Source organism: Somniosus microcephalus, chromosome 5, assembly GCF_052327205.1.
Source record: "Somniosus microcephalus isolate GS21.2 chromosome 5, FLI_Smic_1.0, whole genome shotgun sequence".
NCBI lineage: Eukaryota > Metazoa > Chordata > Chondrichthyes > Squaliformes > Somniosidae > Somniosus > Somniosus microcephalus.
Window position 1 is genome coordinate 24,474,123 of NC_140991.1, and position 15,291 is coordinate 24,489,413.

The following is a 15,291-nucleotide window of genomic DNA, read 5'->3' on the forward strand; positions in this document are numbered from 1 at the left end:
CTGCACAACCCACAGACTTTACAGAGGCAAAATTATTTTTGTACGGGTTATTAGGATTTACAGCTACCTATGCAAAGCTTTGAGAAAATGAGGAAACAGATTGGGTGAATTCGATGGGACAGGAGAAGTATTGTAAACGATTCAGCAGGAGCTGGACAAATTGAAAATACCACAATTAGCGTGGTAGTAAGTCAGAAGGTTGTTTTTGTTTCCGAAATTATACTCTCTTTGTAAAATTTGTTAAGATACATTACAGTACAATCCAAAAGTCGTAATTTACATAGTGTAATACAGATCAATTAGGTTACATTACATTTGACATTTTCCTCATACATACAGCCCAAGGGGGTTTTATACTGGTTCCAGCCCCTCGGTGTACTTTGGTGTGGGTTTGTCCCACTCCAGAGACTTGAGCACAAAATCTAGGCTGACACTTTAGTGCAGTACTGAGGGGCCTAGAAATTGAGTTTGCGCTGCGCCAGGGCTTTAGCGCCGGAAGTTAGCGCCGGCGCTAAGTCCCTTTGCGCGCGCCAAAAATTCAGTAGCGCCGCGCCCAAACGGCTGCCGGCGCTACTGAAGGGTTTTAGCGCCTGAAAACTGGCGCAACGCGCCGCATTGCGGCGCTATTCCGGCGCTGCGGCCTGCGGTGCGGCAGGCTCGGGAAGTGCAGGCCTCCTCCTTCCGTTAAGGAGGAGCTGCCTGCACCCGGCCGCGGCCCGCGCAAATCTCTTCAAAAATGAGCCCGGCACCTCGGACAAGTGCCGGGCCTGCATCTGTTCCGGTGGGGGGTGGGGGGGGAGAAGCCCGGGGAGGGAGCTGCGGGCAGGCGGCCGGCGGGAAAGCGGCCGGCCGCCGCGCCTCCTTAAAGCGCCGGCGCAGACTCCGGCAACACTCGTTTGCCGGAGTCTTAGTTGCGGCTGCCACTGGCGAGGCGGCCGCAACTGAATTTCGGCTTGGGGCCGGGTTACCACGGCAACCGGGACGCTGCGCACACCGATGACGTCATCGGTGCCGGCGCAGCGCTACCGGTCTACCGCCGCGGAAGGGCCCCAGGCAATTTAGGAACCGGCGCCAATTGCAGCGCTAGGCCCTCTAGCGCCGCAAAATCGGTGCTAAGGGCACTGAATTTCTAGGCCAGGGAGTGCTGGACTGTCGGAGGTGCCATCTTTCAGATGAGACGTTAAACTGAAGCCCCATCTGCCCCCTCAGGTGGACGTAAAAGATCCCATGGCACTATTTCAAAAAAGGGTGGAGGCATTCTTCCCGGTGTCCTGGCCAATATTTATCCCTCAACCAACATCCACTAAAAACAGATTATGTATTGCTGTTTGTGGGACCTTGCTGTGTGGAAATTGACTGCCGTGTTTCCTTAATTACAACAGTGACTGCACTTCAAAAGTTCTTTTATTGGTATTAAAATGCTTTGGGACATCCTGGTTACATAGAAACATAGAAGATAGGAGCAGGAGTAGACCATTCGGCCCCTCAAGCCTGCGCCGCCATTCAATGCGATCATGGCTGATCATTCAAATTCAGTACCCGGTCCCTGCTTTCTCCCCATACCCCTTGATCCCTTTAGCCTTAAGAAATATATCCAACTCCTTGAATATATTTAATGATTGGCCTCTACTGCCTTCTGTGGTAGAGAATTCCACAGGTTCACCACTCTCTGGGTGAAGAAATTCCTCCTCATTTCTATCCTAAAAGGCCTACCCCTTATCCTTAGACTGTGACCCCTGGTTCTGGATTCCCCGACCATCGGGAACATCCTCCCTGCATCTAGTCTGTCCAGTCCTGCCAGAATTTTATAGGTTTCAATGAGATCCCCTCTCATTCATCTAAACTCCAGCGAGTACAAGCCCAATCGACCCAATCTCTCCTCATACGTCATTCCTGCCATCCCAGGTATTAGCCTGGTGAATCTTCGCTGAACTCCTTCCATGGCAAGAATATCCTTCCTCAGATAAGGTGACCAAAACTGCACACAATACTCAAGATGTGGCCCTGTACAACTGCAGCAAGACATCCTTGATCCTGTAAAACCCTCTCGCTATGAAGGCCAACATACCATTTGCCTTCTTAACCGCCTGCTGCACCTGCATGCTTACCTTCGGCGACTGGTGTACAAGGACACCCAGGTCTCATTGCACTTCCCCTTCTCCCAATCTATTGCCATTCAGATAATAATCTGCCTTCCTGTTTTTGACACCAAAGTTGTAAAAGGTGCTATATAAATGCAATTTTTCTTTCTTTCTTGTTTAAAAAGAACTTTGTATAGATTCCGGAGGAAGTTAAAGATTGCAAAGCACTATTCAGTGAAGAGCAAGGAATTTTTCTGTTGTCCCTGCCAACATTGCTTGTTCAAACAGCTTCACCCAAAATGGATTAACTAGTCCTTCCTCTGATTTGCTGTTTGTCTGATATTGCTATGTGCATATATTTGCCTACATAGCAGTTATTGCACTTCAAGCTAATTCATTGTATGTGACGCTTTTGGAGATGTTTGATAATCGGACACCAAATAAATGCAAAACATATCTTGCATTATTAGTTTTAGTAGAAAATTTTTAGTAGTAATGAAAATTTGAGGTACTAAATTTGATAATTGATGTTACTTAACATTAATATTTAGTCATGAATGTAATTTCATAAGCTTGTTTGGTGAAGTTTAATGTGGTATCCAAAACTCACCAAATTTTTTAGCATAGTTTAAAAATTGCTGTACAGTAATAAGTGGCTGAAAGTAAATTCTACAGAGTTTCATTTTTCTCTAATAAAAAATCCTAGGGATATTTGAAAAATCTGGCTAATGTGAAGATTTTCTGAATATAAGAGTTTATTAAACTGTGCTATTGTATTAAATGTTTGTAAAATTAGACCTGAATTTATAAAGCATTGAAATATTAAAGATTGTTCATCTGTAACAGTCATCTAATGTTCCTGAAGAAAAACAAGTGTTAATCACATCTTTAGGACATCTTGTAATTAATCAGTACATTTATATGTTTTATATTTTAGCCTGACCCCACTTCAAAGTTTGTAATTCCTATGTCTACTGCAATGGTACTGATGTGGAAAAGGGATCTGAATTTCTCAGCAAGAAGTTGGTCAGCTATACTTCCCCTTTCAGTTATTATAAACCACAGGTAAGGTAAAACACTATTTTGCACCATAATTTGGAAAGCCATTTTGAAGTTTACATTGGCTGCTTTGTGGTGTATCTTGGGATGTTGGATGACAAGAGAATAACCTGCATAGTTACCAATTGTGGCCTTTCATGTCTCATTGAAGCAAAAAAAAAAAATTATTTTAGCTTAGTTGTGTAGTAGATATATGGAAAATTATCTGTAGAAATCAAATATTCTCATTTGCGAAGTGATTTTTGCCTCTCATTCTTTTCTAGGAACAGGAGTAGGCCATTTAGCCCCTCGAGCCTATTCCGCCATTCAATGAGATCATGGCTGATCTGCGACCTAACTCCATATACCCGCCTTTGGCCCATATCCCTTAATACCTTAGGTTAACAGAAAGCTATCAATCTCCAATATAAAATTAACAATTGATCTAGCATCAATTGCCGTTTGCGGAACAGAGTTCCAAACTTCTACCACTCTTTGAACATAAGAACATAAGAAATAGGAGCCGGAGTAGACCATTTGGCCCTTCGAGCCTGCTCTGCCATTCAATAAGATCGTGGCTGACCTTCTACCTCGTCTCCCTAACCCTTGATTCCCTTAATATTCAAAAATCTATCAATCTCTGTCTTGAATATACTCAACGACTGAGCCTCCACAGCCGCCTGGGGTAGAGAATTCCAAAGATTCACCACCCTTTGAGTGAAGAAATTTCTCCTCGTCTCAGTCCTAAATGGCCAACCCCTTATTCTGAGACTGTGACCCCTGGTTCTAGATTCCCAGCCAGGGGAAACATCTGCATCTACCCTGTCAAGTCCTGTAAGAATTTTGTATGTTTCAATGAGACCACCTCTCATTCTTCTAAACTCTAGAAAATATAGGCCTAGTCTACTCAATCTGTCCTCATAGGACAATGCCCCCATCCCAGGAACTAGCCTGGTGAACCTTTGTTGCACTCCCTCTTCGGTAAGGAGACCAAAACTGTACACAATACTCCAGGTATGGTCTCACCAGGCCCCTATATAATTGCAGTAAGACATCTTTACTCTTATACTCAAATCCTCTTGTAATAAAGGCCAACATACCATTTGCTTTCCTAATTGCTTGCTGTACCTGCATGATAACTTTCAGTGATTTGTGTACAAGGATACCCAGGTCCCTCTGAACACCAACATTTCCCAATCTCTCACCATTTAAAAAATACTCTGCTTTTCTATTTTTTGTACCAAAGTGGATAACTTCACGTTTTTCCACATTATATTCCATTTGCCATGTTCTTGCCCACTCACTTAGCCTGTCTATATCCCCTTGAAGCCTTCTTCCATCCACCTCACAACTTACATTCCCACCCAGCTTTGTATCATCAGCAAACTTGGATATATTACATTTGGTCCCCTCATCCAAATCATTGATGTAGATTGTGAATAGCTGAGGCCCAAGCACTGATCCTTGCGGTACCCCACTAGTTACAGCCTGCCAACCCGAAAATGACCCGTTTATTCCTACTTTCTGTTTTCTATCCGTTAACCAATCCTCAATCCATGCTAGTATATTACTCCCAATCACATGAGCCCTAATTGTGTTTAATAACCTCTTGTGTGGCACCTTATCGAATGCCTTCTGAAAATCCAAATACACATCCACAGGTTCCCCCATATCTATCCTGCTAGTTACAACCTCAAAAAATTCTAACAGATTTGTCCAACACAATTTCCCTTTCATAAATCCGTGTTGACTCTGCCCAATCCTATTATTATTTTCTAAGTGCCGTTACCACGTCCTTAATAATAGATTGTAGCATTTTCCCTACTACTGATGTCAGTAGTATATAGAAATGTTTCTTAATTTCACTCCTGAAAAGTCTAGCTCTAATTTTTAGACTATGCTCCCTAGTCCTAGAATTCACAACCAGTGGAAATAGTTTCTCTCTCTCGACCCTATTTGTTCCAATTAATATCTTGAAAATTTAGATCAGATCACCCCTTAACCTTCTAAATTCTAGGGAATACAACCCTAATTTGTGTAATCTCTCCTCGTAACTTAACCCTTGAAGTCTGGGTATCATTCTGGTAAACCTACGCTGCACACCCTCCAAGGCCAATATATCCTTCCTAAGGTGTGGTGCCCAGAACTGCTCATAGTACTCCAGGTGTGGTCTAAACAGGGTTTTGTATAGCTGCAGCATAACTTCTACCCCTCTTGTATTCTAGGCCAGCATCCCATGAGCCTTTTTGATTATTTTCTGTACCTGTTCATGACATTTTAATGATCTATGTACCTGGACCCCCAAGTCTCTTTGGACCTCCACTGTTTTTAGCCTTTCACCATTTAGAAAGTACCCTGTTCTATCCTTTTTAGGTCCAAAGTGGATGACCTCACATTTGGCTACATTGAAATCCATTTGCCACAGGTTTGCCCATTCACTTAATCTGTTGATATCCCTTTGTAATTTTATGCTTCCCTCTACACTGCCTACAATGCCATCTATCTTTGTGTCATCGGCAAATTTGGATATATGACTTTCTATGCCATCATCTAAGTCGTTATAAATACTGTGAATAGTTGAGGCCCCAACACAGATCCCTGCGGGACACCACTAGTCACCTCCTTCCAATTTGAGTACCTGCCCATTATCCCTACTGCCTATCTCCTGCCGCTCAGCCAATTTCCTAACCAGGTCAATAATTTGCCCTCAATTCCGTGGGCTTCTACCTTAGATAACAGTCTCTTATGTGGGACTTTATCAAATGCCTTCTGGAAGTCCAAATAAATAACATCCATAGACAATCCCCTGTCCACTACTGTAGTCACCTCCTCAAAAAATTCAGTCAGTTTTGTCAGGCATGACCTACCTTTCAGAAATCCATGCTGGCTCTCTCTGATCAGCTGAAAATTGTCGAGGTGTTCAGTCACCCTATCCTTAATTATAGACTCTAGCAATTTCCCGACAACAGATGTTAGGCTAGCTGGTTTATAATTCCCTGGTTTCCCTGTCTCACCATTTTTAAATAGCGGAGTGACGTGCAATTTTCCAATCTAAAGGAACCGTTCCTTTAGAGAGAACTTTGGAAGATTATAGTTAGGGCATCTGCAATGTAATCACCTACTTCCTTTAAAAACCTGGGATGAAAACCATCTGGTCCTGGGGATTTGTCACTCTTTCGTGCCATTATTTTCTTCATTACTGTTATTTTACTTACATTAATTTTATTGAGTCCCTGTCCCTGATTTAGCTTCCTTGGGATTTCTGGCATGCTATCCTCTCGCTCTACTGTAAATACTGACGCAAAGTAATTATTCAACATGTTGCCATTTCCTTATTATCATTGATAATATCACCGCTTTCAGTTTTTAAGGGGCCAACATTGCTGCTGACTACCCTCTTCCTAATATAATTGTAAAAAAAATTTGTGTTGATTTTGATATCTATTGATGTAAGCCAAAAGCGACGCTTAGCTTTGGTACAGATGACAGACTTCGAGTGATGGTTCAAAACGGTCTTTATTCACAGGCCTGGGGAGAACCTTCTGAGACCCTTCTTAGATCCGACTCCACCGAAAGTTTAGTGAGTTACATTCTTATACATAATCTTATCAGTCATATCCTGCCCTAGGGTGGGTACAAATCTATCAATCATAGTCTCCAGTATTCCATTATATCCATTGCTTCTACCGCGTGACATTCTTGCGCTTCTCCCCATATCCCGCAGTTAATCATGTTGTTTGCTTGTTTGACTTATTCCAACTCCTCTATCATTGTGGCCGCCTTCTTATCTATTCTTGTAGCCTGGAGCCACAGCAACAGTTCTTGTTCAATCGGCCTACTGGTCCGAACTATCTCTGCAAAGCACAGATTCTGATCTTGTAACCTGCTCATGTTATTTCTGCAAGGCAAGCATATTTGTAATTAGTTCCACCAGACTTTGATGTAAGCCATTTTGTCTTTTAGAAAACCATGTTGTAGCTTCACAAACAAGCGAAGGTCGCCTTGTTACTCAATTCTTATGTATGTTATCTTGTATGCGTGCTATCCTGCCTGGCTGCACTTTCCCATGAGCCAGACTTTGCAGCTGGCTCCACAGTTTAATTTCCATCATCTCAGTACTTGTCTTTTAGAGTTTAACTGGATAAATACAATAAATTCAGACCTATCTACCGTTTAACTCAGGGTATGAATTAATTCGCTACCTCCACCCTGTACACTGGTGCTACCTTTATACATATTCTAACATAAACTAAAGTATAATATTCATTTGGTTACTACAGTCCCCCCTTATGGCCCATTGGTCACCTTGACCCAATATGGCCAATATGCTACTGGTTAAGATTGTTTGCTATGAGTTCCCATCGCCCTGGTGGTACCAGCCCAGGGTGTCTAGTACTCATATTTCCACAATCCTAAACACAGTTTTCATAATTCTTCTCACGCCCTACCCCTTGTTTGTTAGTGGTTAGCAACAGTCTTTCTTTCTCTCCTTCTTTATTTGTTTGGTTACGGCTTGTGCTAGGTTTTGGTTCTTTCGCCTCCGGCAATATCCACAAAGTAATAACAAAAGGATCATTAATACGGCGCCTTGCACAACTACCAACACGTGTGATATGATCCTTATCCAGGGGTGTATATTGACATTTAGCCCCCAGTTCCAGATCTTATTGTACCAAGGAGTTTCTGCTAATGTTGTACTAATGTCTTTTTGTTGTTTCTTTAAGTCTTCTATTTTATGATAATATTTAAAATTTCCTTTGTTTCCTGCTGTAATTTCTTCCAAGCTTCCTCTTCCTCTAACTTAGGAATTGCCTTGGGCTCTGGTATGACATAAGTTTCAACCTCTTTATTAAGTCCCATATTATCAAGTGACCAGGTTTTCCCTTCCTGTGGTCTTGGTGGGTGTATATATTGTGTGTATATCTGTATAGATACCTTTGGATAAAAACAAAAGTTTGGTTGGGGAATGGGACAAGTCAGATCGTGATATTCATATTTCTGTTCAGTTGTGGTGACACAAAATGTCCCGTTGTACTTCGGTGCTACCCTTGTCCGGTGTATCCCTCTTGGGTGTACCTCAAGGGTGCAATTGATGGTTTTCGTAAATCCGCACTCGGCTGTGTCTCCCTCGGTGGGGGGGTGTGTACACACCCAGCTCCTTCCCTTGTGGTGGCACCCGTCCATTACCACCCCCCTTAAGGTCCCATTCTTCTGGTTATTATCTTCATCCGTTTCCCAAATTGCCTTGGTGGGGACATCATGATATTTAACCCAACTCTCCCTTTGTATCTCTCCTATATTAATCACATCGTATAGGGGCTGTCCCTCTTCTGGGAGTTGTCGGATGGCCAGTACAAAGCCAATCATCTTAGTCCATGGGGTCAGACAATTGCCTGCCTGGTATTCTTGTCCCATTTTACGTCCTTTACATAGGCTTTTATTTGTGTCAATCCAAGGTTCCAGATCCTTATTAGTAATCCAATCTGGGATTTGTCCGTTATTTATTTGCTTCATGTTATGCTGAGCATTCGACAATAGCCATGAGCCATACATGGCACATACCAATTCCTTATGGGTTTGGCGAGATGCATTGTTAAGTTGATCGATAATTATATTGATTGTTTCTGCATGGGGGGCTACTATCTCTTCCACCCCCAACAATTGTATTATCGTTTGTTTTCCTGCCAGTGCCATTTGCTGGCTATTTCCAGTGGCTTGTTTTAGTAACTTCTCTATTTTTGCTTGTAGTGCTTCTACTCCTTCATTTACTCCTTCTATGTCCAAGCTATTAACTGTTGCTAACCCGGCCGCATACCCTGCTCCAGCCATTTCCAATACTCCCCGTTTCTTGCGTCTCTAAGATAGATTTTCCCTGTGGACCCTCTAATTTTTTTACCCACAGGGAGTTCCATATTTGTTTTGTATGATTGTTACACATCGCGGGCATCTCAAAAGTACTCATATTAATGGCAAGCTTAATAACTCTATATATCACACTAAAATACACCTCATCTTGTGTTTGTCTTATTATTAAACCCACTCGTGCTCCTTTTTCCATTGACGGGCAAGTTAGTGGGGTTGTGGATCGTGGCGGGATGGTTGTTGTAGTTATCGGGGAGGGCGTCGTCGTTGTTGTACTTGCTATGTTTTTCCACACAGAAGGTGCTGTTTAAACACGTGCCCCATTGTCCGGTGATCATCTTAACCACACACTCCGGTGGTAGCCCGCGTGATCCGTCACCGTATCTGATCCCCCTACCACTCTCATCGTATGTACAGATTTTGTTACTTCATACTGTAAATCCTGCTGGACAGCGCCTCTCTCCCTCTTTATTCCCAACAGACTCAGGGCGTAAAATCCCAAGTTGCTTGCGCCTCCCACTAGACTCAGCGCTTATACTTAGCCATTTAATCCCGATCAGGGCGCAAACGATGCTCCACTTCACCTTCCTACGAGTTTATCGTTCCTGTAAAGATAGACAAAGGGGCCAGTCGGCACCAGCCGATTAGAATTATTCAATTATTCTTATTTGTTCTATCAGTTCAAGATGTTGTACATCTTGTTCGTTTCTTGGTCTGTGGCTCTGTTTCCAGATATACTTGAAGATGCATATCACAACGTATAATATTAACATCACACACAGCCCTAGCATTAGTACATGTATAGCATCCTCCTTCCATTTCTCATACTTTCGAGCATACTCCTCACTCTCATCAAAAGGCACCATCTCTGGCCTACTCATTAGTTTGGTTATATACCTTTAGAGAGGGCTTTAAACTAATTAGTGGGGGGGAGGTTTCAAGAGAATGAAAAATAAAAATGTCAGCGGAGAAGGCAATAGAACAAGGTAGCAGTGGGGGAATTAAAAACCAGAGCGTGTCAGGAAGGGACAGAATGTATAAAGATAAAGGTAAAGTAGTAAAGGGGGTAAAAGCAGGAATAAATGTTCACAAAACATATTTAAAAGTTCTTTATCTGAATGCATGCAGCATTCGTAACAAAATAGATGAGTTGACGGTGCAAATAACTACACATGGGTATGATCTGGTGGCCATTACAGAAACATGGCTGCAAGGTGACCATGACTGGGAACTAAACATCCAGGGGTATTTGACAATTAGGAAGGACAGACAGGAAGGAATGGGAGGTGGGGTGGCTATGTTAATAAAGGATGGAATAACTGCAATAGTGAGAAATGATATTGGGTCAAAGGATCAGGATAGTGAAACAGTTTGGGTGGAGATAAGGAATAATAAGGGGAAAAAGTCACTAGTGGGCATAGTCTATAGGCCCCCTAACAGTTGCAACTCTATTGGTCGGAGTATAAATCAGGAAATAGTTGGGGCTTGTAATAAGGGAACAGCTATAATCATGGGGGATTTTAACTTTCATATTGACTGGACAAATCAAATTGGGCAGGGCAGCCTTGAGTAAGAGTTCATAGAGTGCATTAGGGACGGGTTCCTTGAGCAGTATGTTACTGAACCAACCAGGGGGCAGGCAATCTTAGATCTGGTCCTGTGTAATGAGACAGGATTAATAAAAAATGTCCTAGTAAAGGATCCCCTTGGAATGAGTGACCATAACATGGTTGAATTCCAAATTCAGTTGGAGGGTGAGAGAGTTGGATCTCAAACCAGCGTACTAAGCTTAAATAAAGGAGACTATGAAGGTATGAGAGCAGAGTTGACTAAAGTGGACTGGGAAAACAGATTAAGGTGTAAGACAGTACATGAGCAGTGGTGTACGTTCAAGGAGATATTTCACAACTTTCAAGATAAATATATTCCACTGAGGAAAAAGGGGCGTAAAAGAAAAGACAGCCATCCGTGGCTAAGCAAAGTAATAAAAGATAGTATCCGACTGAAAACAAGGGCATATAAAGTAGCCAAATCTAGTGGGAGGATAGAAGATTGGGAAGCATTTAAAAGCCAGCAAAGAATAACTAAAAGATTAATTAAGAAAGGGAAGATAGATTATGAAAGTAAACTAGCAAAAAATATAAAAACTGATAGCAAGAGTTTCTACAGTTATATAAAAAGAAAAAGAGTGGCTAAAGTGAATGTTGGTCCCTTAGAGGACGAGACCGGGAAATTAGTGGTGGGGAACATGGAGATGGCAAAAACGCTGAACAAATATATTGTATCAGTCTTTACAGTAGAGGATACTAAAAATATCCCAACACTGGACAAACAGGGGGCTATGGGGGGGAGGAGCTAAACACGATTAAAATCACTAAGGAGGTGGTACTCGGTAAGATAATGGGGCTAAAGGCGGATAAATCCCCTGGACCTGATGGCTTACATCCTAGGGTCTTAAGAGAAGTAGCGGTAGGGATTGCGGATGCATTGGTGGAATGGTCCCAGCAGATTGGAAAACTGCTAACGTAATGCCCTTATTTAAAAAGGGAGGTAGACAAAAGGCTGGAAACTATAGACCAGTTAGCCTAACATCTGTGGTTGGTAAAATGTTGGAGCCCATTATTAAGGAAGCAGTAACAGGACATTTGGATAAGCATAATTTAATCGGACAGAGTCAGCATGGTTTTATGAAGGGGAAGTCATGTTTGACAAATTTGCTCGAATTCTTTGAGGACGTAACAAACAGGGTGGAAAAGGGGAACCAGTGGATGTGGTGTATTTGGACTTCCAAAAGGCATTTGACAAGGTGCCACACAAGCTTATTGCACAAGATAAAAAATCACGGGATTGGGGGTAATATACTGGCATGGGTGGAGGATTGGCTATCTAACAGAAAACAGAGTTGGGATAAATGGTTCATTCTCGGGTTGGCAATCAGTAACTAGTGGTGTTCCGCAGGGGTCAGTGCTGGGACCCCAACTCTTTACAATCTATATTAACGATTTGGAGGAAGGGACCAAGTGCAGCATATCCAAGTTTGCCGACGATACGAAGATGGGAGGGAAAGCAGTGAGTGAGGAGGACATAAAAAACCTGCAAAAGGACATAGACCGGCTAAGTGAGTGGGCAGAAATTTGGCAGATGGAATATAATGTTGGAAAGTGTGAGGTTATGCACTTTGGCAGAAAAAATCAAAGAGCAAGTTATTATCTAAATGGAGAGAATCTGCAAAGTGCTACAGTACAAAGGGATCTGGGGGTCCTGGTGCATGAAACACAGAAGGTTAGTATGCAGGTACAGCAGATGATCAGGAAGGCCAATGGAATCTTGGCTTTTATTGCAAGGGGGATGGAGTATAAAAGCAGGGAAGTCTTGCTTCAGTTATACAGGGTACTGGTGAGGCCACACCTGGAATACTGAGTACAGTTTTGGTTTCCATATTTAAGAAAAGATATACTTGCTCTCGAGGCAGTTCAGAGAAGGTTCACACGGTTGATTCCGGAGATGAGGGGGTTGACTTGTGAGGAAAGGTTGAGTAGGTTGGGCCTCTACTCATTGGAATTCAGAAGAATGAGAGGTGATCTTATCGAAACACATAAGATTGTGAGGGGGCTTGATCGGGTGGATGCGGGGAGGATGTTTCCACTGATGGGTGAGACTAGAACTAGGGGGCATAATCTTAGAATAAGGGGCTGCCCTTTCAAAACTGAGATGAGGAGAAACTTCTTCACTCGGAGGGTAGTAAATCTATGGAATTTGCTACCTCAGAGAGCTGTGGAAGCTGCGACATTAAATAAATTTAAAACGGAGATAGACAGTTTCCTAGCTGATAAGGGAATTAGGGGTTACGGGGAGCGGGCAGGGAAGTGGACGTGAGTCTAGGTTCGGATCAGCCATGATCCTATTGAATGGCGGAGCAGGCCCGAGGGGCCGTATGGCCTACTCCTGCTCCTACTTCTTATGTTCTTATACCTTTAACTGAGTCCAGTGTTTCCACCTTCCTTTACCCGTTCCGGACTCATCTATACAAGCGCATGTGTCACTGTTCATTAATACTTAGTAAGGTCCTGACCATCTGGGTGCTAGCCCTGGTTTGGTTGGTATTATCTTTGCCATCACCTTGCTACCTATTGCTGGGACCTCATTCTGGTTGTCCCGAGTGCTCGGTTCTAGATCCCGTATAATCTGTTGGTCTTTGGCCTCATGTCTGAGAGTGTGTAATTGCGTACACAATTATTTAATAAATCTCCTAATTCTATCCTTATGGGGCCCTACATCCTCACCCCCGGTAACGACTCCTTCTGGCAGTGTCATTGCTCGTCCAGTCATTAGTTGAAAAGGTGTCAGCCTCGTAGTTCTATTCGGGGTTGCTCTAAGTCTCATCAGTATACTCGGGAGTAACTCTGCCCATCCCTTCCCTGTGTCTTCTATTGCTTTAGCTAAGGATAATTCAAAGTCCGGGTCATCTTTTCCACCATCCCTGAACTCTGAGGGTGGTATGGTATGTGGAACCTTTGTCTGATACCTAGTAATGTGCATGTTTCCTTTATAACCTTCCCTGTAAAGTGTGTTCCCTGGTCTGAATCAATCTACAGCGGGACCCCCCATCGTGGTACTACCTCCTCTGCCATTATTCGTGCTACTGTTGTTGCCATACAATCTCTAGTGGCGAATGCTTCAACTCATCTAGTAAATTGATCTATTATTACCAAACAGTACATTTTTCCCTTTGATTTTGGTAGAGATCCAGTAAAGTCTATCTGCAATTTCTCCCATGGGCCTCTTGGTCTCGGCTGATGTCCCCACTTTACCTTGACAGGTTTCCCTATGTTATACTGTGCACATATGGGGCAGTGTCTACAGAATCTGTCCACAGCTTGTTTCATTCCGGGCCACCACCAGCATCGCTGGAGGTTGTTTAACATATTGGATATACCTGTGTGTTGTCTACCATGGTACATTTAATTAATTTTTGTTGTATACAGCTTGGTGTACATATTTGCTGCTCTTTCCTCCATATTCCCCCCCGCCCTTTCTCTTGCACCCCTTCGTTCCCATAGCTGCTTCTCCTCCTGGGATACTTCCTTATGTAATTTGGATATGTCCATATCCTCTGGCAATGCAGTAATAGCAGCTATGTCTATTTGCGTTTCTGGTTCTACTTCGATCTTGTTTACCGCTGCAGTCTGTTACTCTACCACCTTTCTGGCTGCACGATCCGCGGCTCTATTTCCCTTTTCTGTGGGGGAATTCCCTTGCTGATGTGCTTTTACCTTTACTACTGCTGTTTCAGTGGGTAACCCTGAGGTGGCTACCAATTTCTTTACTAAGCCCTCATGCTGTATGTGTTTGCCCCCCAAGGCGATGTACCCCCTTCTACTCCAGGCTGCCATATAATCATGTACTATACCAAAAGCATAGCGGCTATCGGTATAGATATTCACCCGTTTTCCTTCTGCCAATTTTAATGCCTCTGTCAATGCCGTTAACTCAGCAACTTGTGCTGAACTATCCCCTGGTAATCTTCCTTCCCTCTGGACGGTGCCGTCTCCCGTTACCACGGCCCAACCTGTTCGTGGTGTTCCATTAACATATTTACGGGACCCGTCTACATATAGCTCTAAGTCTGCTTCCGTCAAAGGTAATTCCCTGATCTTGTCTACATACTCTAATTCCTCTTCACTGGTGCAACAGTGGTCCTCTCCTTCCATTCCCATCATAGATACGGGGTTCTGGCTCATGTCTCTAACTATCTGTATAGATTTATCTTTGGGTAACAGGACGGCCTCCCAAGCAGCCTTCTGGCCGTTTGAGATGGTGCTGCAATTAGTTTACAAGATAACTTCCATTTATCAAATCATAATTTTCCTTCTATCACTGTGGGGAAATATTAACTTAACATTAAGAAACTTAAATTTAATAATGTCCAGTATCTTTAAATTTCATTTAGTAATACTGAAGTTGTTGCTTGGTGAACTTAAACAGCTGTCAGTGCAAAGGGTTAACTCCTTTGCAGGCTTTTGAAGGTGGAGCAAAACATTATCAGACGCACGCAATTGTGTCACTTCACGTAACTTAAAAAAAAAAATTCCCGATCGAAAAAGACAGTTGTGTTTTCACACTTTAACTAAACACGAACACTTGGGCGTCATTGGTCAGATTCCCTTTCTCAGCTGCCTGCTTAGCTGCCTTGTCTGCCCATGCATTGCCCTGTTGGTGTCGGTCAGTAATCTTGTGTGCTTTAATTTATTATTGCGCACTTTTGGGGTAGGAGAGAGGCTCCTACTAATTCCTTGATTATATTCTCGTG

The 15,291-nt window shown here is 43.0% G+C and overlaps 1 protein-coding gene across 2 annotated transcripts in view; it reads left to right on the top strand.

The window, feature by feature from the left end:
- The window catches only part of LOC147116957 (meiosis-specific coiled-coil domain-containing protein MEIOC-like), a 101,470-nt gene that overhangs the window by 35,124 nt on the left and 51,055 nt on the right, over positions 1-15,291 (top strand). For both annotated transcript variants that reach the window (XM_085987450.1, XM_085987449.1), the window contains one exon: positions 3,019-3,146. The gene's annotated coding sequence lies outside the window, so the exon portion shown is untranslated. The remainder of the gene's footprint in view (positions 1-3,018; positions 3,147-15,291) is intronic.